The sequence below is a fragment of the Mus musculus genome, chromosome 14 (genome assembly GCF_000001635.26).
Source record: "Mus musculus strain C57BL/6J chromosome 14, GRCm38.p6 C57BL/6J".
NCBI lineage: Eukaryota > Metazoa > Chordata > Mammalia > Rodentia > Muridae > Mus > Mus musculus.
This window is the reverse complement of record NC_000080.6, coordinates 104,273,426-104,299,498: the sequence shown is the minus strand read 5'-3', so window position 1 is coordinate 104,299,498 and position 26,073 is coordinate 104,273,426. Positions and strand designations below refer to the sequence as shown.

General features: G+C 39.2%; 1 long non-coding RNA gene across 1 annotated transcript in view; it reads left to right on the top strand.

Annotated features, from left to right (window-relative positions):
* Positions 1–11,066, top strand: part of D130079A08Rik (RIKEN cDNA D130079A08 gene) — a 170,904-nt gene extending 159,838 nt beyond the window's left edge. The window contains exons 3-5 of the long non-coding RNA NR_168067.1: positions 4,131–4,225; positions 6,468–6,533; positions 9,220–11,066. This is a non-coding gene — a long non-coding RNA (RIKEN cDNA D130079A08 gene). The remainder of the gene's footprint in view (positions 1–4,130; positions 4,226–6,467; positions 6,534–9,219) is intronic.
* Positions 11,067–26,073: the final 15,007 nt, after the last annotated feature.

Genomic DNA, 26,073 nt, shown 5'->3' with positions numbered 1-26,073 from the left:
AACAGCAGCAGCAACAGCAATGGTGCCCAAAACATAAATGCATGAATGTATACATCAATGCTTTTCCTTATCAGTATTTGTTATAATATGTCACAACTATAACACAGTTACGTATATAAGCCTAGTAGTTTAGGAAAGTTCACAACTAACTTGGGTAATTATATTAGTCATTTCCCCAGAAACTGGAATACAATCTGTGACTTCCTCATTCGTGTCTGTGAAACAGAACCGTTTTATTCAGCAATAATTTGCTTCATTTATGTTATATAAAGTCCAGAGGAAAGACACCTTTGCAATCCTCTTTATAACCATCATACATAATTTGTTACCCTTAAGAGACACATGCAGTACTGAAGTGTGAGCAACTTTACTTCAGGGCAGGCTTTTGGTGTCTTCACTTTTTTGCGCTCACCTAAGTATCTCGAAAGTTTAGCATTAGCTCTTCCAAACCTTGTGGTTGTACCCAGGTCACTTGGAGGCATGCATGGTAGGTCTGGTCTTCATCCTTGGCATAGTTCTAATCTTTAACAAGTATATCTCCACTGAGTTTTGAAGCCCTGGAAGTATAGTTAATTGGCATGCCTGTCTATATATGAGCTAGATCCTAATGGTACTGGAGGAGGACCATCGTATGTGCCTTGCAACAACTTAGCTTCAGACTGTGTAACACCTTGGCCTGTGGTTTATTCTAGATCCAAGAGACAATAGCTATTTTTTTACTGTGGCATTCTTATTATGTTTTTATCTCTTGGCCTCAGTCCTGGTTGCATATGATTTTGTATCAGGGTTTTGTAGGAACACTCAGCTCAACTTCCTCCACGTTTCATCTTCTAAAGCCTTGTGTGAGACTTTTCTCTCAAGTATTTAGAGTTTAAACCACGTGTCAATGAAGGCCACGTCTTTATTGCTGTCTGAGCCACTGTTGTTGAATAGAGGGCCCTGGCACAATGCATCTTTGTCTTGCACTGGCTAATAACCCAGAGTACAGCAGGCCTGGCCTGCCATTAACATTTACCACCGCTACACTCCTCTCTACTGTATAAAAACTGAACACTGGCCTGGCCCTGTTCATTGTTTTCAGAACCTTGACTCTCCTTACCATTCTCATCATCCAAATTTATTTAAGGATGAAACTATTAGAAACACAATTGGTGAATTAATGTCATAGGGACTGCTGCTGGCAGCTCATCAATTTTTGATATGCCACTCAGACAAATGAAACATAAGCCACCCAGAACAAGGGGACCTTTTGACACTTCAAAGGAAACCCCTATGGGTGGTTTCCTCTTGAAGCTACACTAAACTGGCTCGATCTCCTCAGCTGGAAGCTGCCGATGTCTCATTAACCCCTAAAAAGGCCCTGCATGAGCCTCTCTTTTCAGCTATAATTATGCTGTGCACTCCTGTTAGGCTGCATGGGATCGCAACACTGTCACCCGCACATTATAAACATCCATCCTAATTGAAAAGCAGATTAGACTCTTGTGTTAATTAGCCAAAAAGCCCGCCCACTTGCATGCATTATGAGTGCCTCTTAAATACTGAGGATGTTGAAATCCCTCAGAAAGACAAGGCAGACTTAATTGCAATAACCTGCACATTAAGTTTAATTTACTTTAAATTTACCGGTTTAGCAGGCTCATTTGATGGTGTTAATGTTCTAGCAAATTAATTATCTGAATTAGTCGTGCCTGGTGGAGTTTTGCAGCAGAATACATTGTACAGTGGCCTATTAATAACAGACAAACAGGGCAGGATTAATGAGAAGATTATGTTGGAGTTCTTAAAAAAAGAGATCTTTGCATGAATTCAAATATAATCACCAAAGTGCAAATACAGACTCAGAATATAAACAAACTGAGATTTATTATACTCGATGGCATGCCGTCCAGGAGAAACAGTAAAACCTGATAAGGGAAAGATCCGACAGCAAGAGCCTTTTCCACGGCCTCCTGCGGATTCCTCCTCTCCACAAACTGTTTCCCATCAGTGTGCATATGTGAAAGCCACGGTGGGCAACTGAATGCCTTCCACGGGCTGCAGAGATGAAACCTGCATGCAGCTAGAAATAGCTCTCCCTGGCTAACCCTATTGCCCGTTTAGTAATTTATAATGCTTTTGGATGCATTCTGGACCCCACTTTTAACCATATCTCTGATGAGATCATGAAAACATTAGCCTGTAACTAACCTGAAATAGTGATTATGGACAGCCTGTCTTTTCTGTCTGGGAAAGAGCTTTCCACGATTATGTTGGTAATCTGTCAGGGTAAGGTAAGAATGGAACCAAATGGTTGGGGAAGGTTAAATTATTAACTCCTTTGGGCGATCATCTAGAAATATAAGACATCTCTATCCCTCTTCCTAGCCCCTGATCCTAAGTCCTAATGAGTTACAATAGAGGCTTCAAAACATTTCCATAAAGTCTTGCAGTGGATGAAATATTAGGTGATATTAGCGCAAATTGGCCTGTGATGTGGTATCAGTCCAGTCCTGACAAATTGGACTCTCTCTAAAGTCTATGTGATGGTCCCATCATTACAAATACTCTCTCTACACTTGCTTCTGAAGAGATATGCATAAGGTCTCTCCACCGTCCACAGCAGCAAGAAATAGCCTCTGGGTGTCAAACTAATAATGGTTGACTGGCTCCAACTAAATACGGCCATGAAGTGATTGACCTGAACAAGCCAGATTATTGATTGGGCTGGAGATGCCCAAGCCATCATTTTCTTGGAGCAGTCACTGCCTTTGTCTTGATCCCGTCCACAGCTGTCACACTGTGGAGAGCCATGGGAAGGATCTACATTTGCATCCTCCATACATCTATGCCGCCCCGCTCTGCTTAAAATAAAAATGCCACCACTTGAAAGGCCGAGTTGTTGATTCTTTTCCTTTTTCTTTTTTTAATTATATCGTTAGAAGCTAAGAGTTTGGGCTGAGAGTGGAGGGAGACTTGCTTTATGGGTGTATTTAATTTGGGGGAAATATTGAGAATAAAACTGGTTCCAATATGTTCTCTGTATTGTGTCAATACATCACCCGGGTCCTTTCTGGAGTCACAATTATCATTAGGGTTTTTTGTTTTGTTCTGTTTTTTTTTTTGTTTTGTTTTTGTTGTTGTTCTCTGTTGAGTTAACAATTTGCAGCAGTAAATGAAACTGGCACAAAGAGCAGGTGTTATTAAAACTGGGCAGGAAGAGGACAATAACAACATCATTCCACTTTAAAGGCCGTTGTGCGCAGAACTAAAATGACTCTGGAACCCATCGGGAATAGAAAATACAGCGTAAAGAAAATGGATTTCAGTGACACATAAACAAAAGGCAAATGACTAATATATTTACATGTAACATGTGGTGTGTTCATTGCACACCATGGTGACAGAATTGTTTATTTCATTTATAATTTATACGGCAAAACCTTATTAAATGTGTAACTAGTTTGCCAGATAATGTACATGGGGGATGAGGCTTCCATTATAGTGCATTAGTAAAAAAAAAAAAAAAGGTTTGCATTTGTGAGTTAATTTTTCCCAGTCCATCCCTCCCCACAGTGCGCTCTCAGAACAGAATCCTGCATCTCTGCAGCCACAGTCACACGGTGGGAAGAGAGCTATGAATTTCTGGAAAAGGGAATTCACTGGGAAAAGATCCTCCACTTGGGTGTTTCCAAGAATACGTCTTTGAAAAAGTGCTAAGGATATCTAGAGTGCAGAGGAACCTCGAGGTAATTTTAGAGAATCTAGGGACACTTTTCTCTGGGAAAACAGCATTCTGTGACAAGCCAGTAGCACTGGAATTTGGAACCAGGCCACAGATTGCTTTATAGTCCCCAAAATTGCTAGTTAGTGTCATAAAAAGTGCAAATCACTTCAGCTTGCCACCCTCCTTCATCTGAGCTAACTTCTTTATGGCATTTCCAGAAATGAAGCCAGCAACATGTGTAGTGGAGGCTCAAGCAGACTAGGGGTATGCTCATCCCCAGATTTTAATTAAGCAGTTTTTTTTTTTGGTCCTTTGTTTTGCTTCTAATCCTGCGACTCTCTAGTAGTAACATCTCTTCTGCACCTATTTGCTTCGTATATGAATACCTAACTCTGTCCTTACTCTCCGGTTCTTTTCAATCTAGGAAAAGAATGCTGCATCTTTGGGACTTCGCTCCTAGTTGATAAGGATGAAACCATTTCAGAATGCCTGTGGTGTGTGCTCATGAGCAATGCCGAGGTGGGTGGGGTTTGGGGGGGGGGTTGGATAAAAGTGAGGTGATGGAGAAATGCTTTTAAACAATAAAATGTATTTTACTTTCAAGCCTAGAGCTGTCAGGCTTCATTTCAAATAATGCATCCTGACAGTTCATAGCTACTCTTAAAAACTGGGTGAAGCTTGTGCAGTTGCAAACTAGTGTGATAAAACATGAAAATACTTTATTCAGGTAAAGTGGAAAGAGCTGTTGGGTTTGGTTAAGTTACACAGAAACCGCTTTTCTCTCTAAATTAATGTGCAGAAGCCTTGCTGGCAACAATCCTGCCGCCCACTTAATAAAAGTCCTTCCTATAAGAACTGCGTCTTAGGGCCTCAAAGCATTAGTCAGTGTAGCAGAATTGCAGCCAGAGAAGCTGGAATGCTCGAATCAGGCATCTGGGGAAATGGATCTTTGTGTTGCCAATCATAAGTGAGAAGTGTAAAGAAACCAGGTTTATTCTGTCTCTACTCACCGGGCAGAAGGGAGGAAACCATTGGTGGTTTTCATTTTTATTTTATTTGTATACATTTTTATTCACACTGGTACAGTGGTCACCCATAAGGGAGTTACCGGTTTTGTTAATCTGACTACACAAGAGAAGAATGTAGACCAAAAGCCAAGCCCTGTGTACCAATATCGAACTTCACTTTGTACCAAACACAATGCTAAGACCCAAAATGTGAATAAGGTACAGTTTGTGCCCTCACAAAATCACCATTTATTGTGCTGGCTGTGGATTATTCGTGGAGAAAGATCATGAAGAAACCTAATCCAAACCTGAAATCGTACTACAATTGGTAGCTAAAAAAACAAGAGGGTCTGTAACATTGTCCCTTCTCAAAATGTGTTAGGTGAGACAAGTTCTCATCATTGGATAATTGGGCATCTTCAGTTGGGAGAATTACACATGGAGAACCAGGGCATTATGTGTTGAACTACTCCCCTCTTCCACACACCCATATATTGAAATCTTAACCCACTGTCTGCAAAGTGACTGCATTTGGAGATGAGATCGTTAAAGAAGTTTTATAAAAGGCTCCTAGTCCACAGCTTGTTTGTTGTCTTTTAAAGAAATAACGAGGGCAAGGACATTCAGAGCAGGAAATTCAATGAAAGGTACCAGGGCACCCATAAGCCCAAGAGAGACCACACCAGAGTAAATGCTGCTGATACATTGAGCTAATCTTGTTCTCCAGACTGTGAAACTGAAGGAAGCTGGATAAGCTACAGTGTCTGGTGCATTGTTATGGCTGTGCACAGGGAGGTAGGCTGGGAGGAGCTTCCGCCCTTGAGTAATCAGAGGACAAAGCTAGGGCTGTGTGACGGGAATACCTATTTTTTTTTCCAGCTAATTCCACAGATTCGAGAGATCCTAGTGAAAAGGGTCTAGCAGTGAAGATAGTTTACATCACAAATGAGAAACTTCTTGGGATCTACTGTCTTTTAACGGTCCAGAGACTTCAGAACATGACTCTAGGAAAATAGTGTCATCAGTAAGCTTAGAAATGCCACATCTCAGGGAATGCCAAGGCCAGGGAGCAGGAGTGGATGGGTTGGGGAGCAGGGCAGGGGGAGTGTATAGGGGACTTTCAGGATAACATTTGACATGTAAATGCATAAAATATATCTAATAAAAAATTGTTTAACAAAAAAAGAACTGACACATCTCCTCTCTTCCTTTTAGTGATCCAAGGAACATCAGCATGCTCATAATGCTGGCTGAGATTGGACAGCCCCTTAATTTTATTAAATCTAGTATTTCACAATTTAAACCAGGGAGATAATCTTTGCCTAATGTCTTCTGAAACTCAGTTCAATGGGGGGAATCATTAACTATGTCTTCAGTTCCTCTTCTGTTAGCATTGGTGCCCCCATCTGTATTCTTAAGGTGAAATTTTTTTTTTTTTTTTTTTTTTTTTTTGCTGATGATGTAAGAGTATTTACATTACTCTCTGGAAACATTAGCCTTAATAACTCTCAACTAACCTGATGGCATTTACTATTCCCTCTGCCAGCCTGCCCCACCCAGGCCCTGCCATCTTGATCATACTTCCAAGTTCTTTCCGAGCTTCACCTTCTTCGTGTAAACCTCCTCACTCTTCCCCCTGCCCTTTCTCACTCTAGGCCATCATCCACCGCTCTCACTGTGAATTACATTCTGATATATACAACCAGTGTGCTTTCTCTGATATTGGTTACTTTTATTTCTCTCTATCTTCTTAGACCGGAAGCTTCTAGTAGGCCTGAGGCACATTGAGCTCGCATCTTTGGTACAATGACTGACACAAGGTGAGTGATTCCTTAATTATGGGCAGAACAAACAATCATGGCCTGACTATTCGCTGACCTTCTACTACAACATTCCCTGGACACACTACATTGTCTTCCTTTTAAATACCATTATAATAATGGGTGGGAGTCAGGGGCAGGGAAGAATACCCAGGGAAGCCTACACGTGCTCAGAAGAGAACCAGACAGGAGAGGGGGAAGGACGGAGGAAGGGGTGCAGTGAATGGGATGTGAAGAGAATATGTAAGATAAATAAATAAATAAACAAACAAACAAATAAATAAATAAAATTTAAAAATGTGGTCTATGTATGCAATGGAAATTTATTCAACTATATATAAAGTGAGTATATATGTGTTATATATACACATATATCAATGATATATATTTGCACATAAATGCAAATTTATAGAAATCACTATGTTAATCAAAATAAGCCATACTCATAAGGCAAAAACTTTGTGTTTTCTCTCATATGTAGAGTTTTAAAACTGTGTGTAGTGTGTGTGTGTGTGTGTGTGTGTGTGTGTGTGTGTGCGCGCGCGCGCGAGCATGTACGTGTGTGCCTGCCTACTTCTGATTTTTTTGTCTGTATTCGTCACTAAAATTGAAAAGGGATCATGAGAAGATTTAGTAAGGATCTTTGGTAGGTGAGAAATAGAATAATGGGATAAAAGTATTATGAAAGCAGAGAAAAGAATAATTTGAGTGAAGGAGCCGAGTAAGAAAGCCAAGGAAACGTTGAGGAATGGAGCTGGGGACTTGGGTGAAGAAGGACAAAGTACTATTAACGAACACCCCATGGCCTTTTCATCTTCAACTTTATACTAAAGATTTTCTTTTTTGCTTAAAAACTCCCTAGTTTTCACTGTAACTAATGGAAGAAAAGTTATAAACCACACACACACACACACACACACACACACACACACACACACACACACATACTATCAATACATATACTATCAATATGTATACATATATACTAATACAAACCTTATATACATACTATTAAATTAATTATTATGCATATTTATTATATATAATTTTTCCTCAGGTAAACTTCTTGTCTCAGACCCTTGGCATTTTCTGTTTTCTTTTTCTTTTTCTTTTTCTTTTTTTTTTTTTTTCCTGCCTCAGGTTTTCCCCTCAGGTTTTGGAATACTGATTCATCTCCATCACTGTGATAAAATATCTCTGCAAATCGACTTAAAGGAAAAATGATTAGTCTGGACTCATAGCTTCAGTCCACTGTTGCTTGTCCCCATTGTTCAGGGCTTGTGTTGATGGAAAACCATGGCAAGGAGGGCATGGTAGAGAACAACTTCTCATCCATGACAGTCAAAGACGGAGAGTGGGAGAGGGGCAGGAGGAGGGGGAGGGGAGGGAGACACAGAGGGAGAGGGAGACACAGAGGGTGAGGAAAGGGCGAAAGGGGGAGTGGGGGAAATGGGGAGAGGGAGGGAGAGAGAGGAAAGCACACTGCTAAGATAAATCCTTGAGACACATCCACAATGGCACACTTTCTCCAGCTAGCTTCTGCCTTCTAGTAGCCCATTTAACCAATCAACTGATTAATCAACTGATAAAATTAGTGCCCTCATTAACACTGCTAGTCCTTCGACACATGAACGTTTGAAGGACAGTTCACTTTTAAGCCACAACGTGGCTCATTCTCCAACATTAGTGCCATCTGTCAGACTGACTACTACTTCAGTATGTTTCTTTGTACTCCCCTCTCATAAATATTTTTTCCAGAAATCTTATGAGTACCTGAGACCATTGTGCTTATTTACTTTTTAAAATATTATTCCATTGTTAGGCATAGTAGACAAAACATTATTCATGGAGTTAGGCAAGTATCTGGATTATTTTTGATAGATTGAAGAATGAGTAACACTCCTGTAATCCTTGAGAGACTCTGGCCAGTAGAGAAAAATGCTTTGGAAACCATTTGCCTTAAAGGAAAGATAGGAGCATGTTTGATCTGTTTCCCAAGTCTCTAGTTTATCAAGCACTGGCTATCAAAACAAATGTTGAAGTAGAAACTATGTTCAAGAGAAAGAGACTGTTGGAAGGTTTGTCACAGTGATACCATCCATGCACTGAGTCCAAGTTACTGGCAAAAAGAGCTTCCCATTAATTCTTTCGTGTCATCCAGGAAGTAAATCTTGTAGGGTACAGTTCATGAGAGTCAAACATGGAATTGAAATCAATTCTATACTAGAATTAACACCAGGATGAGGCTCTGACAGAACGTAGCAGAATTCTTGCTGAGCCCAGAGGTGAAAGAAGATACAGGAAGCAGGGCATGGAGTCTGAAACCAGCTCAGCAGAAACAGGTAAATGTGAGTTCATGTGCTGACTGGCCTCTCGGAAATCACACCCATAGTCCACTAGGATATGAGGATCTGCTGTTGGTCCTGTGTGATAAAATCCTACTTTCATCACGATCAATGGAAAAAAAAAATCACATCAAATCTTTTTTTCTTTTTTAAGTTACAGTAGAAGAAAGAACTATAGACTATCATTCATTGGCCATGGACCTCCATCATTGAAGAAGCCATCTAAGATCCCATGTACTGTAAAGGAAGCCTTGAGAGGCATAGCTAAGATTGGATGTAATGGCATGTGGAACAGTTTAAGCAGTCAATGACCTTTTATTTTTCTTTCAACTCCAATATAGTCAGCAGAGTATAAACAAGATGAGAATTCAGCAGAACACATGTATTATAATTGATTGACAAAATAAAGATGATTTCTGCTAAGACTAGTGTAAGTATGAATTTGAGAATTTAAAGGTTTTTTTTTGGGGGCGGGGGGAGGAGAATTTCAAATGAGGAAAATGTATTTGAATAGGCCCAAAATTGACACTTTCTTTTCTAATAATTAATTAATTTTTATAATAAAATAACTGCCATGAATATGATAATATAAATCTATTATTATCTGTATTAGTTGCCTTTCTGGTTTTGATACAAACAGCTGAAAGAAGCAATTTAAGGAAGAAAATTTATTTCCCAGGGCTGGGATCAGGGAGAGACAAAAATGGAGAGAAGCAGAGATGTAAACAGACAGAGAGGGAGAAAGACAGAGACAGAAGAGAGAGAGACAGAAATGTAAAGAGACAGAGAGAGACTGTGAGGAAAAGGTTAACACAGAACCTGCCTATGGTTCCTAACTTATATCTCCTGTGAGCAACTCCAGTTTTCAACATAGGCCTCGAATCCTAAAGCCTCCATAGTCTTTCCATTGGTAACATCAGCTGGGGATCTACATGAGCGTTGACGCTACATTTCCTACTTGAACAATGACATCACCTAACTTCTTCACAACAGACTCAAGAGCTCTACCATCCGCAATGGCTAGAACAAGGGTCAGCACACACTGAGGACTGACCAACTATTCTGTTAAAGGCATGCAGGGTTGGAGAATTCGTGTTTGTTTGTTTTAAATTATGCTTGAGAGAATTTGGTTAGTGCTAAGGGATTTGGGCTGATCACTTTAGGAGAGGAAGATCAAAAGGATGAATTCATTTAGCTTCGGTTTCACTTTATTAGTTTCAGGAATGTTTTATTGTGTCACTCGCTGTACACAGGGTGCTATGTTATATGAGAATATTTTCACACTTGTATGTACTGTACATTGAGCGTATTGCCCACACATGTTCAAACACTGCCTTTCTTCCTTCTCTTCCTCCTATTAATCCCGCTTTCTCTAGAAAGTTTCACTTCTACTTTTGTGTCAAATACATACTTGATCTTATGTATCTATCTAAAAATCTAGAATCTACAACTGAGAAAACATATTTTCGGAGACTGGTTTAAGTCACTTTATATGATCTATTGTCCTAGTTATATACATTTTCTTGCAACTAATATAGTTTTGGCTTCTTTGTGGCTAAAGAAACTCCACTGTACTAGTGTATGACATTTTCTTTTCCATCCCTCTGTTAATGGACACATAGGATGACCCCGTAGCTCAGCTGTTGTGAACAGTGCTGTGGTACACATTAATGTGCAGATGTCTCTGTGAGGTTGATTTGGAACGCTCATGGAAACCCCCCAGGACTGGATGGCTGGTCATTTTCAGACCTTCTTTTAGGTTTTTGAGGAACATCCAGATTGTTTTCCATGTGTGGCTAGACTAGTTTACCTTCTCACCAATCATGTATAAGGGCCCACTTTGTCCATATATTTATCAACATTTATGCTCTTAATGATGAAGATTCCATCTAGGGTGAGATGTAGCTTTAAGGTCTGTTTCTCTGATGGCTAGTAAGGCTGAATATTTTTGTGCATTTACAGTCACTTATTCATTTAACAAGAACTGTACATTTAGTACCTGAATTGTTTGATATTTTTAAAGCTATTTTTTATTCTAGTTGTTTACCTTCTATCAGATAAGTAACTATTCAAGATTTTGTTCCATTTGTAAGCTGTTTCTTCACTGAATTAGCTACACTGAAACTTTTTAATTTCAAAAGGTCGCATTTGTCAATTGCTGGCATTATTAAATTCTTTTCTTGTATCGGCAGTGGATTGTTGCATTGTGATGATTGTTATCGACACTACTGTGCGTTTAAATGTACTGTATGTGCTGAATAAATCACATTTCTGAAAATACTTTTTAAAGAAATCATACATAATTTTCATAATCCCCAGGTGAGACCAAAGTTATTATTTATTTTTGTTATATTTATTTCAGAATGGTGCATTTAAATAATCTATTTTCTCCTCTCAATTTTGATATGGTTACAACTTTTTTTTATCTGCTTCTGATGAAATGTGGCCACCTAAGAGCGACATGCGTGCTCAAAGAGAGGATGAACAGGATACAGAAATCAAGATTTGGGGAGGAAAATATCAAAAGCTAGTACAAAGATCTTGAATAGGGCCACTAAACAGCAACCATATCTTCTGGAATTATAAGCTTAAAAACAGCGGCTCACTCTGGGTAATGTTAGTTGTATGTAGGTTTCCAAGATTAATTATTCGGTATTGGATAACCAATTGGTATGATCTTCGCTAACAAAGACTATTTCTCCTGATCTTGGCATTCCTTAGCCTCCTGTAGTTCTCTGTTCAAGGTTGAAACCTCATGGCTCCCGTCCACTTTGATGATAGTGTTGTCTTTGTTCAGCTCATGTTTGGGTAGTCATGTTGGTGATCCTTTATAGGTATAGCTTCCAATGTTGTTAGGAGACAGAATCTCACAGCAGACTCCTTGATTGTTGGCTCTTAAATCTATGTGCCCTTCTGTACTGTTCTCTGAGCCATTGGTGTTGGAGTGATTTGTAGATGTATGAATATGCATATATATCAACAATTAATATACTAACTATATATATGATACATATATATATATGTATATATGAACAATTAGTGAAAAAAGCTGACACAAATTTGAAAGAGAGCAAGGGTGTATGTGGAAGAAATTGAAAGAAGGAAAGAGAAGGGAGCAACATTGTATTATATTACCTTAAAAATAAGTAAAAAAACATGAAATTTGGAGACTTAGATAAATAGTGAGTGCGTTTACAGTGCAATATGTGCTGCTTTCTATATGGAAAATGAAGATATTTGCATCTTCACTGGATACAGTATTGGAATGATACAGCCAAAATCAAAGATTACTCTATTCATAATTTAACTTATTTTATTGTATTAATGTGTGATCATCAGGCAGAGGTTGTTCCTCCCTATTTAATCTACACCCTCAAGTTTGTAGGTAAGTAGCTACCCATGAAACCTTTATCATAATCTATGCTGTACAAACAGCTGTTATTTCCTAAGCTTTCCTTCCATTCTCTTTTATTTGTGGCCAGCGTGTTTTGCAGGAACACTTAGCATAAATCTCAACCACCTACAGTACTATGGCTAGCCTGAGAAAGAGGAGGAGGTTAAAGGGTGCTAAGTTTCAGTTGTACTAGATGAGCAAGTTTTAGAGGTATGCCACACTCACAGTTAATAATACTAGGTGTCTACTGTTTTCAACAAAGGGATTTTATGTTGAATCTGTAAGAATATAAAGGCCACACTTTGTCCAGAGCTCTGTAGGGAAGCACAATGCATCCCAGAGACCCTTGAGGACCAGCCTGGGAACCGACGCTCTTGGTTACTTTGGGAATCCCTGATATCCACTGATGAGACAGTGTTCTCCTGCCCCACTGTTGACAAAACACACGGGTTGCTTAGAACCCCTGCTCAGGTTCTCTAGCTTCATAAGGTGACATCTTAAAGCAGCTGTTATCAACCTTCCTAATGTGGTAACCTTTGAATACAGTTCCTCATGCTGTGGTGACCCCAAGCATAAAATTATTTTCATTGCTACTTTGTAACAGTAGTTTTGCTACTATCTTGGATAACAATGTAAATATCTGTGTTTTCCTGTGAAAGGGTCTTTCAACCCCCTCAAGGGATTATGAACCAAAGGTTGAAAACCACTGCCTTAAAGTGTATGTTTATCATGGATTTAATGGTATATTGACCCAGCAATTGCCTTCTTATCTCCACAGGTATGTGCCCTTAGGTTCTAAGGCTTTACTGTATAATGGCATGAAATGAAAGCATTCTGTTTGTTGTTTGTATAACTGAGAAGATGAAAAATCCAGCTAAACAATGTACTCAATAAAGATTAATTTTTACAGGCTGCTGACTATTAGTTTCTGTAAATGTAATAAGGCTAGGATTTCTATTCCTTCAATTGTCGTACTCACTAATGCTTTTCAAACTGTCTTTAACATTGTGGCTGTGTACACTTTGCATTCTCAAACATATATCTGATGATGCAATTCAGGGAGTTGGGTATAGTTACAAATAAAGCATAAAATAAAATCAGGTTTCTTTTCTCTTAGGTGTGGGTCAGCATCTCATACTATTTTCATGGGCAGCCTGGAGTTCACTTCGTGAAGGATGACCTTGGACTCCTGATTGTCCACGCCTCCACCTTCAAACTACTGAGTTTATAAGTGTGTACCACAACACTTTACAAAATTTTAAAATTTTAAAAATTTAAAAGCACCCAGTTTTCTGCATTAAATATGATGCTTTCTCTCTGTCTCTGTCTCTCTGTGTGTATCTCTCTCTTTAAACCTCTCTGCCTCTGTCTGTCTCTCTGTCTCTCTGTCTGTCTCTGTCTCTCTGTCTCTCTGTCTCTGTCTCTGTCTCTCTGTCTCTCTCTGTCTCTCTCTCTCTCTCTCTCTCTCTCCTACAGAGCACTGATACTTTGGCCTTGTTCTAGAATGACCACGGAATCTAACCTTTCACTTCTAACAAAAGTATGTTTCTACAGCTGACAGATTAAAAAAAAAAATCCAAGCATCAAAGAGTGCCCTATTTAGTGGTTGTTTCTTAAATTTTTAAATCACTCATTCACTTTCTGTATGTTTTTTTTTTTTTTTTTTTTTTTTTGGTTTTGGTTTTTCGAGACAGGATTTCTCTGTATAGTCCTGGTTGTCCTGGAACTCACTTTGTAGACCAGGCTGGCCTCGAACTCAGAAATCCGCCTGCCTCTGCCTCCTGAGTGCTGGGAGTAAAGGCATGCGCCACCACGCCCTGCCAATTTCTGTATCTTTAGGCCACTAGTTTGTATGTAACAAATCATCTTGTACTAAAGTCTAGAAAGATGATAAAGAATGGGTTGTAGAAATTTATAAAAAAATGTTTGTGGATATTAAATTGTATGATAGCTAAGACTCTAAAATATCTCATACCTGAAATTAAAAGTTTATTGAACAAGTCTTAAAGAATTGTATTATTCTCTTACTTCTTCCATAAGCCACAATGTCCATAAGCCAAAGGCTGCTTTGAGATGGGAAATATGTTTCTACCTATTTCACACAGACATCAAGTTTTCCTCATCTAGCTGAGCTTCAAGGATGAGGTCTGAGCACCCACATTAGGAGAGTAAGAGTGGTTCTGGCTTCTCTCTGCACATTACTTTCTCCTGTTCCTTCAAGCAAATCCACCTTGAATTTGTACATGAAGCGTTGGCAAGAATTCTTAGGCAGGAATGGACAGCTGCCTATATCCTGGCATTCTTTTCTTTGAATTCGCCAAAACACCAATTTGAGAGTTGTAGGAGGAGTTGTTCACTTGTATGGGAATGATTCATCTCCACTTGACTCTTTATTTCCATTTTGCCTAATCATCAAAGTTCAGCTCTGTGTCTCTTGCTTCTGGGGTGCATCTCTGTGTTGCCTCTTGTGCTAACACCCCCTTTATCTGAGCCATATTTGCCCTTCTTAACAATCATTGGCTCCCTATATTAACCTGATTACTTGACCATAGAGCATTAAAAGTGTTCTAGGCTAAACTATTCTTCCACTATTAGATTTTCTTTTAGAGTTTCAAATGTGATGCTCTGTTATATTTTGTATTTTAAGAACATTGACCTGAAAAGTAGTAAGTGCCTAACATTGAATTTAATTCTAAATCTAAATATCACAGTTATGTTAGCTAATATTCTTAGAAGTAAATACATTTGGTTAAATGGTAAGAATTTCATTTGGTGTTGCATAACCAAATGGCATGCTCTTCCCTGGGGCAGATTAGTTCTTTCCCTTTCAGCATTCCTTATTTGCCTAAATTTCTCTGTTAGAGTTAAGAATTCCTGGGATTTTTTCCTATTCCTCTCTGGCATGCTTGTTGTTCCTGTCCTGGTCCATTTCATAATTAGACAGTCAGGTTAGAAAAAGAGGTCATGAGTTGAAGAAGAAGAAGGATGGTTTGGAGGGAGAAAGGGGAGGGAGAAATTTTGTAATTATATTATACTATCAAAAACAAAGAAGTAGTGGAAAAATTACAAACATTCAATGAATCACAAGATTTAATCTTAGTTTTAAATGTGAGGGGAAAGTATGACATAGAATTGACTCTTGACCCCTTTCCTCTTAAATTGAAGGTAGATAGTGGGATGGTGTGGCTTCACCTGGTGGTGACTGTGATAGCTCCAATGACTAGATAATGTTGGCCTTCAGCTCCTCATATTTTTTAGCAAATATTATAGGTTTTCTTTCCATTAATTTTTTGGACTAATTCTGCATTTACAGAGGTGGCTTCTCCAAGCCATGCATCTTGAGGAAGAATTGTGTTTTATGCCCAGGTATATCTGACAACAGATACCAAGAAGCCTATGAAGTAAGGGCACACATAAGAATTTACCTATTGCACAGACTTCTTGAGCCCATCCTTGTAGCACATGCGGGTGCTAGGTCTAGGTTAGCCTCATTCACCACGTACCCCTCTTTTGTACCCCGAAAATTTACTTTTATATAGGTCTGCTTCCATGGTTCTTTCAAGTGTCATTTTAGAACCAATGAACTTGTCCATTTACTATGGATGTGCTGAAATGACAGCAGATGCTGGCGTGGATGTGGAGAAAGAGGAACACTCCTCCATTGTTGGTGGGATTGCAGGCTTGTACAACCACTATGAAACCTCAGAAAACTGGATATAGTACTACCGGAGGATCCAGCAATACCTCTCCTGGGCATATATCCAGAAGATGCCCCAACTGGTAAGAAGGACACATGCTCCACTATGTTCATAGCAGCCTTATTTATAATAGCCAGAAGCTGGAAGGAACCCAGATGCCCCTCAACAGAGGAATGGATACAGAAAATGTGGTACATCTACACAATGGAGTACTACTCAGCTATTAAAAAGAATGAATTTATGAAATTCCTAGCCAAATGTATGGACCTGGAGGGCATCATCCTGAGTGAGGTAACACATTCACAAAGGAACTCACACAATATGTACTCACTGATAAGTGGATATTAGCCCAAAACCTAAGATACCCAAGATATAAGATACAATTTCCTAAACACATGAAACTCAAGAAAAATGAAGACTGAAGTGTGAACACTATGCCCCTCCTTAGAAGTGGGAACAAAACACCCTTGGAAGGAGTTACAGAGACAAAGTTTGGAGCTGAGATAAAAGGATGGACCATGTAGACACTACCATATCCGGGGATCCATCCCATAATCAGCTTCCAAATGCTGACACCATTGCATACACTAGCAAGATTATGCTGAAAGGACCCTGATATAGCTGTCTCTTGTCAGAGTATGCCTGGGCCTAGCAAACATAGAAGTGGATGCTCACAGTCGGCTATTGGATGGATCACATGGCCCCCAATGAAGGAGCTAGAGAAAGTACCAAAGAAGCTAAAGGGATCTGCAACCCTATAGGTGGAACAACAGTATGAACTAACCAGTACCCCGGAGCTCTTGACTCTAGCTGCATATGCATCAAAAGATGGCCTAGCCGGCCATCACTGGAAAGAGAGGCCCATTGGACACGCAAACTTTATATGCCCCAGTACAGGGGAACGCCAGGGCCATAAAAGGGGAGTGGGTGGGTAGGGGAGAGGGGGTGGGTGGCTATGGGGGACTTTTGGTATAGCATTGCAAATGTAAATGAGCGAAATACCTAATAAAAAATGGAGAAAAAAAAGTTAGTCTATAATGTACATGATATTTTACCTGATATTTAACTACTTTGTAGTTATAGTCCATATGGAAAGACAAAAGAGAAAAACAGAGTTGATTTTTTTCTTTACTTTGACCTTGGGTAGTAAATCTAATATAGGATAATAATGCTCTCAAGTAGTTACATTGTGGCTATTCAATGACTTACAAGAAATACATTTATGTTGTGGTAGATTTCCAGGAACGAATCTAGAGCAGTTTCTAAATCTATTTCTTAGAATGATTTATTTTTTTAGTCCATAGCTGTATGAAAGTGATTTCCTCCAGCAGATACTGGAAAATGTGGGAAACTTTGAATTACTTTTACAGATGTGAAAAAATATCTTCTTGATGTGATGGTATATGGAGGCGCTGAGTTTACTTGTCAAAATACCATGAGAACGCAAGGGAGCAACAACATGTTCATCCCATACAGACAGCTCAGAAAATCTGCCCTACAGTTCTTCGTATCTTCGGAACTTGTTCAAGAAAGAACAAGTAGATACAGATGAGGAACATCTACAAACAGGAGGATGGTTTAACTCTTGGAGAAGCCACATGGTACAAGTTAAAGGCAGGGATTCCAGCTAGGCTGCTGGGCACACTGCTTACCTACATTAATGGCAAGGCATGCAATCTCTGGATATCACTTCCCTTGATCTAATATGGCTATCATCTGTGAAAGACTTAGGATGGTACCTGGGACATGTAAGCAACAAATATTACTATTAGGTCAAAATACAAAGGTTTATACATCATAATACCTGTAAAGGGGCCCCAGAGTCTCTAATTTTTCAGTTCACATCAGTGAATTTGAAAACATACTGTGTCTGTCTGACATTGGAATACCAGGTACTCAGCCAGTTGCCACAGATACGACCAGGAAAAAAGACACACCCTTTATCCTTAAGAGATTTATCATCTAAAAAGATTCTCAAATTATTCCAAAATGATTCTCAGTTGTTATGGCCAGTGTGTCAATAGAGTTGTCAAACTGGTGTGAACATATTAAAAGAGATGGAATAACTTTCCCAGAGAGACCTCCTCCAAGTGAGGCACAGTCACCTGGCCACAAAAAGGGAACTAAAAATGAGTCATTCAACAACCGGAGCTTGAGCATGGACCTTCTTGTATGGAAGATAATGGATCAGCATTTTACCTTGTGCATAGATTTTTATCACAGAATACTGGTACCGTTTTCTAATCAAGCAGATTTCCTGTAAAAGGGCAGACATAAAAGAGAGTTGGGAGGGAGAAAAAAAAGGAATGATTGAAAATTAAAACCAGAAAAAAAGGAAAGAGTCTAACTTTCCCAATGGTAACATTAAGTACATGAAGGTAAGTGCTTTCCTGTGTAATATCCTATTCAAAGGCAAAAAGTGTCCCAGAGGCTTATTTTAGTAAATTAATATGACACACTGAAGCTGAAGTCTTGTCTTACTTGTATGAATGGAAGAACTATATTTGGAGATAGATCCCTCCAAGGACATGGTGCTATTTTAAGTGATTTCTGCATGGCATCTGGATTTGTCCCTCAATAGGTAACATACTGACATTTCAACTGAGGTTTGCCCAGTTCTGCTTCCCTGGTCATTGGGGAGATTCATCTAAAGCTGCAAAAAGGACCAGAAATGTTTGCATCACATTAATAAACGGGAAACGGAGGAAGCTGCCAACTGGCAGCCGAGTGTATTTTGGTGGTTTGATAAGGCTACTAAAGAGTTTATGATGTGACAGATGTTTCACTACACTATTGTGAAATGAATAGATTATGAGAAGTAATTAGATGTACATTGGAATCAATGCTGTTATCATCGAGGCCTTCGGGCGATGCAGTAGATGAGAGTCTTGGCAGCAGGTGGTCCAATGGCTGGGAGACAGGAAGACACACCGCAGGAGACTGAGTGACAGGTTTCACAGATCCAGGGGGTGAGAGATCTGAGCTGGGGCCTGCATTTGTAATCTTTACTCATGTATAAATAATAACAACTCCACCATTGACTTCATATGCTATGTCATCGCCTCTCTTACCCTCATACAGACATGGTACTGGTCTCATCTACACAGTTACTCTCCATCTCTCTCTTCTCAAATATGCATATGCATGCTGATCGTAGCTGACAGCTCTACCATTTTTTTTGAAGGAAGATTTTATAGGTAATCATCAGATGATTACATTTATTTTTAATGCCTGGCATCGAGCCGCCATTGTACAAAACTTCCTATAGGTTTCAGATCAGAGCCTGCAAAGTACTTTAACTGCCTTTCATCAGCGAGTCGACTTCTCTCTGGCTCAATGACTAACATTTAAAGGGACGCGTTTGCTTCCCTGCTCTGTAAAATCCCTTTGCAGGAGACTTGGCAGGGTCACCCTCCATGCTTGAAGCAACCATATGGAGCCTGCTGCTTGCAAGAGGAGGTTTGCTTGCTGCCAGGATCCAGGGTCAGCTATGGGCACACTGGGGAATGCTGAAGTTTCCAAGGACAGAATGAAGAGGCTGGAAAGAAATGGGTGATTAGAGGGAATTAAGTGTCTGATTCTCTGTGTACATCTGCTACCCCTAGGAAGAAGAAATAGCTGGTAAAAACAATTTAGTGGTCCCTTCATGCTTAAATAACAGTGGTATTTACACAAAAAGGGGGAAAGTATTCTTGAATGATAAAATAGTATTATTCTTACTACCAAGAGTTGTCTTTCTAGAAAATATGTAGCACTATTTTTAGTGCTGTACTCAACAACATATATACAAGTTTATAAAGCTCTTGCTCGGTTTCTACCTGTGTAATACTACATGTCTCATTGTGGATGCTTTGATGTTACTACATATTGTATTTTAAACTCAATAAATCAGAGAATAAAATCAGTATATTTTGATGAAACAGTATTGGAGTCATACCATAAAAAGTACCCTTTAAGTGATATTTTTGTATAATTATAATAACTAGAAATTTTGACCTAACCAACAGTTGTTAAAAAGCATATTCTGAAATGTTCAAGATTTTCTTATTGATTAATAATCAGCTGGTTAAAAGTACTAAATGGACACAGTCCACATGACAGATGTTAAAAGAGGAACACTGAATGCCTAACTGCAAAACAGAAAGCTCTCACTTTTCAAAGATGTGTTTTAACTACAGCTGTATATGAGGATCCCCAAGGTAAACTGCAATATTCCATGATTCTGATAGGGCTCATGACTGCTCAATCAAAACCTACTTGGAGAGCAATAAAGTTCACCCTTTCATAGATAGCAAGACCTTGTCCAACGAGCATAGAGAATAACCTAAAAAGGACAACTGAGCCTTTAGCCTATCTCCAAATGAGCAGGAACCCTCAGTCATGGCATCTACTTGAGAATAGTCTGCTAAGAGCACTGAAAAAGCAGTAGCTAGTTTTCATTTTATACGTTAGAACACCAGGGTTTGGGTTCAAAATGAAAATTGCCTAAAATCACTAAAGAAGTGTCTTATTTCTTTAGAAGTAAGTGATTTAAAAGAAACGATTTGATTCCAGAGGCCATGTGGTCATTTGAGTCGTTTTGTTGTTATTTTTTGCTTGTTTGTTTTTGTATTTTTCTATGAGACTGAAGGTCTAACAGTCTTCATCAAATGTAAGAGGATTAATAATATGGAATTAATTTAATCCATTATCTAATAACTTAAGAACTCTCTGTAGTTGTGGTTATTTTCACTCAAGAGTCATACATGAGATGACACTTCCACATCTCATCATGGATGAGTGAGGGCCCATGAGGCCCCAGCCCTACCTGAGAGGCCATTTGTAGTTCAGAGTTGTTGGGGAGGAAGGGTTGTTTTCTTCAGTGATGTAGCGTCTGATAAATTGCTCCAGTAAATAATCCCCATACCCAAGTGCAGTCAAGGAGCTCTAAATAAACACACACACACACACACACACACACACACACACACACACACCATACATACACACATACATACACACACCACACATACACATATACATACACACACCACACACACACACCACACACACACACACATACACACATACACACAAATACATATACAGGGAGGGGGGGGGAAGAGGGATAGAGACAGAGAGATAGAAAAACAGAGACAGAGAATAGTAGAGAGACTTGTTATGAAGAAAGGTTTCAGTTGGAGAAGAAGGAGATTAGAAAGGGCCATAAGGATGACAATGACTAAAATTCATTATAGAAATTATAAAACTGTCAAAAATAAAAAGTAGCATCAAAAATCAAGGCCTAACAACATGTGTATTTCAGAGTCATAATTACTGTTTTCTTTTGTTCACAGCATTAATTGTAAGATTTAGGATGGACTATCCATACGGTATCCAGTGACGGGTAAATTCTCCCACCTCTATCATAGTCATTAAATCAATAAAAATCTCTACAAATGATTGACCGAATTGACAAGATTCTCATATTGTCCATATGTACATCAAAACCAGAGAAGGACTAGTCTAGTGGCATTAGCAGCTTTTGTTCATATACATAGAAATCCTGAAAAGGCGTCTACCTCTCTCTTACGTTCACCCCCTGGTGGTGCTGTGGATAGAACTCAGGACTTTGTACAAGCTAAGACGACACACTGCTTCTGAGACAGGTGTTTAGATTTGTGTGTCTCACTTGGAGTACCTGCAGAAGTCATGAAACTAGAAAGGGTTCTTTGGGGGTACCTGTGGGAAGAGCTTTGAAGGAGGTGGGATAGTGGAGCACAGGTTATAAAAGGGGAGGGAGGCTTAATGGAGGCAAAAGGATTCAGGGAGAGAGGAATGAAAAGGAAGGAATTTCATTTCATGAAAGTGAAATTCATGTTTCAGTTTTATTAATGACTGGGTAATGTTTTATTGTGTAAATAGACTAGAGTTGTGTTATTCATTCATCAGTTGGTGGACATTCATTCTGTGGCTATTGTTATTAGAGAAACAATGAATATCGATGAGCAGGTATCTCCACAGGAGGAGCCTTTTGTGTTTACACTTGATTGGTACAGCTAGATCATGAGGTAGATTTATTTCCAGCTTTTTGGTGAATGTCCATCTCGATTTCCATAGGGATAGGTACAAGCTGTGTTTATATCAGAGAGGAGTGTTTCTCTTTTCCCACATTTGTACTGAGTGCCAAAATAATGACTGGCAAGTCAGACATGGCCAGGAGCACAACAGTTCAATAGAATACCAATAGAATAGAACACTTTCCTGCTAGATTTAATGCCTATTCCACAAGATGAAACACATTTAAAATCCTATGCTAAACAGGTAATAGGGACTAGGGGAGAATCTACTAACAATATTCTACTAGATGGACATAATATTTTTTTTCTTTTTTTTATTACGTATTTTCTTCAATTACATTTCCAATGCTATCCCAAAAGTACCCCCCCCCGGCCACTCCCCGACCCACCCATTCCCATTTTTTGGCCCTGGCATTCCCCTGTACTGGGGCATATAACGTTTGCCTGACCAATGGACCTCTCTTTCCAGTGATGGCCGACTAGGTCATCTTTTGATACATATGCAGCTAGAGTCAAGAGCTCTGGGGTACTGGTTAGTTCATATTGTTGTCCCACCTATAGGGTTGCAGATCCCTTTAGCTCCTTGGGCACTTTCTTTAGCTCCTCCATTGGGGGCCCTGTTATCCATCCAATAGCTGACTGTGAGCATCCACTAGATGGACATAATATTAAACCAACTTCTAGTCATACCCACAAGTTAGCTCATATGTCAACTACCATCAGAGAAGCTTCTATTTTGAGTTGTCTGGTGAGCATCACAGATGCCCACAATGGGGCAAGGAGCAGAGAATAAAACAGTATGAACTGCTAAGCCCTAAATGGAATATCTTCCCCATATTCTATCCTTCCAAGGCTCAATCATCACTTCAGAAGAGGGGCAAGAAGACAGGTGATATAGAACTACAAGGAAACTGTATTTTCTTGACACAGCAGGGCAGCTGCACACATGGACTCACAATGTTGTGGCAGTGAGCACAAGACCACATAAACTTAATCCAAAGGCCCAGTCCTGAAAGGGGAGGTGGACACAGAGGCATCCTTAGCTAATGATGATTGTAGCTGCTGAGAGAAGATGAATTAGTTTTCTTTAAGGATGGGGCTCCTAGAAGGTCAAGAACAGATGCTCAGCACAATTGGACTTTGCATGTTACAAAAAGAGGAGGTCACAATGTGTGTGTGTGTGTGGGGCAGTGTAGAGAAGAGGAGGGGTCTGAGGTAAGTTGAGGTAGGAGTTAACATGATAAAAATGTTGTACAAAAATTATGAAATGGCCGGGTGTGGTGCACTTGGGAGGCAGGTGGATTTCTGAGTTTGAGGCCAGCCTGGTCTACAGAGTGAGTTCCACAACAGCCAGGGCTATAAAGAGAAACCCTGTCTCGAAAAACAAAACAAAACAAAATTATGAATGAAATGATTAATAAAAAATAAGAAAGACAATTTCACTAAAAAGAGAAAAGACCACAAGGAAGGAAACATATTCTTTATAATAGATTACTAAAAGCACAGGAATAATAAAATATAGTATTAATAAAATGTTTGAGTGGAAGTTCCATAGAGAGAGAAAAAATAATGTTTCATCCATAAGCCATTGGATTTCCCATGTCCTTTGAATTTTGGCTGTCTCAGGGAGTCCCAAAAGAGCACAGGCTATTAGCATTGCTTGTGTGTGCCTATCAAAATTTCATAGTAAATCCCTATATACTTTGAGCAAAGGATGTGGGGCTGTGAATTCTCTGATGGTAGTGCATTTGGTGTAATCCTGAGGTTTAGAATAATGCTCATAATTATGTTCTAGACGTGATTTGGCATGCAAGTGCTCATGTGTTAAAACGTTGGTGTTCAGTATGGTCATGTTAAAAGGTCAAACTTGTAAGAAGTGGACTGTAGTGTGAGACCACTGGGAGTGTTGCTTTGGGAGAAACTATTATAACTCTTAGCACATCTGCCTAATAAAAGAGATGTGTGATGAAACACGCAGGGCTAACCAGTCCCCTCACCCAGTCTCAAATTTGATCTTGCCCTGTGCTTTTCTCACCCCCAGGAATGTCTCTGTGGTGTCATCTGTCATGAGATGCTTTCTAGATCCACGCTAACGGAAGCACCAGTTGTGTCCATGACTACCAACAACTGTGGCCTAAATCAATTTCATTTCTGTATAAAATTCCAACATCAGGTATTTTGTTATAGCCACAGAAAAGAGACCAATACACTAAAATTTCACTTGCATTTTAAAAATATGCAAATTAACTAGGAAGAAGAGTGAATCCAAAATAACCTTCAGAAGTTAAAATATAAACTTCTGTTCTTTGATTCCCAACAAACTATATCTAAGCAAACTTCTCCTCATGGATAAATGTAGTATGGAAAGTTTAGTGCAAGAATTATCTTCAAGGTCTTTAGACTTATTTCATGTTTTCACGCTTGTTTTTGATATTAACTTGGACCAAGTTTTGTAAAATTCCAAGGCATCCGTGTTCTATCACATCACAGAGCTGAACATAAACAGCACTGCCAAGCCACTTTGCATAGCTCGTCTTCATGCTGTTTCTGACATCCTGCATCCTGCTGGCTGCTGAGATTCCTAAAGTGGAGTCTCATACTCATTCCCATTGCATTTTATCAACTAGATTTAATGCCGTGTCTGTAGCCTGTTAAAATCTTCTAAACTTCTCAAACTATTACCAAGACTAGGTGCTGATGGGTCATCTGTAAATGTGTTGAGTAAGCCTCTATCTGTGTCTGAGCCACAAAAACAAAAAGTTGAACAGAGCTGAGTGCCTTCTGTATTGATATCAATTATTAAGCAGGTACTCTTTCATTGTACAAATTATAACTGACCCGACTCACACAACATTGCCCTGTATTCTGCCAACTGGGCTCCATTTTATTCACTGGGATACAAGGGGGAAGTCATCAAACAATTTTTTGAAGTTTAGTACCTTCTATGAATTAGTGTCCTGCACTTGCTGTTTGGCTGAGAAAAGTGTCTCTAGTGGTCTCTCTTATCACAGAGGTCAATTGAAGTCTGGCTTCATTTGTGCTCTGGCTGGCTTAGGACTGATCACTGAAAAACTGCCAACATGTCACTCTAAGTGGCATCTAGAGAAGGGGAAACAATAACAAGCCAACAAGGTATCGTCTGTCATAATTTCAGCCCACAAGCAAAAGTGCTGGATGAAGTTACAGCATCATTTATGTAGAGGCTGCTCATATCCTTCTTATCTAGGAAAAGCAAGGTGTATTAAGATGAACCAAAGGTTGTACTATATCATTACTCTGGAAGAAAAATAGTGTTTTGAGCCAAGCACTGTCTACACTGTTCAGTGACTAATTAATATAGTGTCTCTAGTTGGCCTAAAAATAAGAACTAATAGAATGAATATACTCTGAACTTATAGTACCTTGCAAAAGTGGGATGGCCAAGGAGATCATTATTAGTTCTTTATATTAGGCTCCCTTCAAGCCCTGCGCTCCAATCTACAACGTGAGTGTTCTAGATCTCTAGGCAATGCTATCATGTATAATAGCAACATTCTCCAATGTTGGATCCCATTGCAGCCAATTTTATTGACATCAAATACTGAGCTTGGGTCTTTTGCCTAAAATTTCTTCATAAAATTCAAATTTAGATTAAAACTATGAAAAGAAATCACAATCAAAGAGATCTATTGTTTAGCCATGTTAAAACTCTTTATGAGACAGCCCTGATAATGCGAGCCTTTAATTTCATCTATTCAAGAGGCTGAGGCAAGAAAATCACAAATTCAAGGCCAATCTAGAATAGAAGTGAGTTCGAGTCTTGCTCAGACAATTTAGCAAGATCTTTTCCCAAAGTATAAGAGACAGGAACTTTTTACGTTAAGAACATTGTTGAATGTGTTGGAAGAAAGAATCAGCAGAGAAGAGAAAAGAATCTACAAAGAGTTGCTTTTCCTAAGACACAACTTAACAAAAAAAGTGTTGAAATCTCAGCACGTCAGCAGGGTTGCTAACATGAACAGGCACCAGCATTCTGAAGAGCAAAGGTGATTACAAATCAAAGGT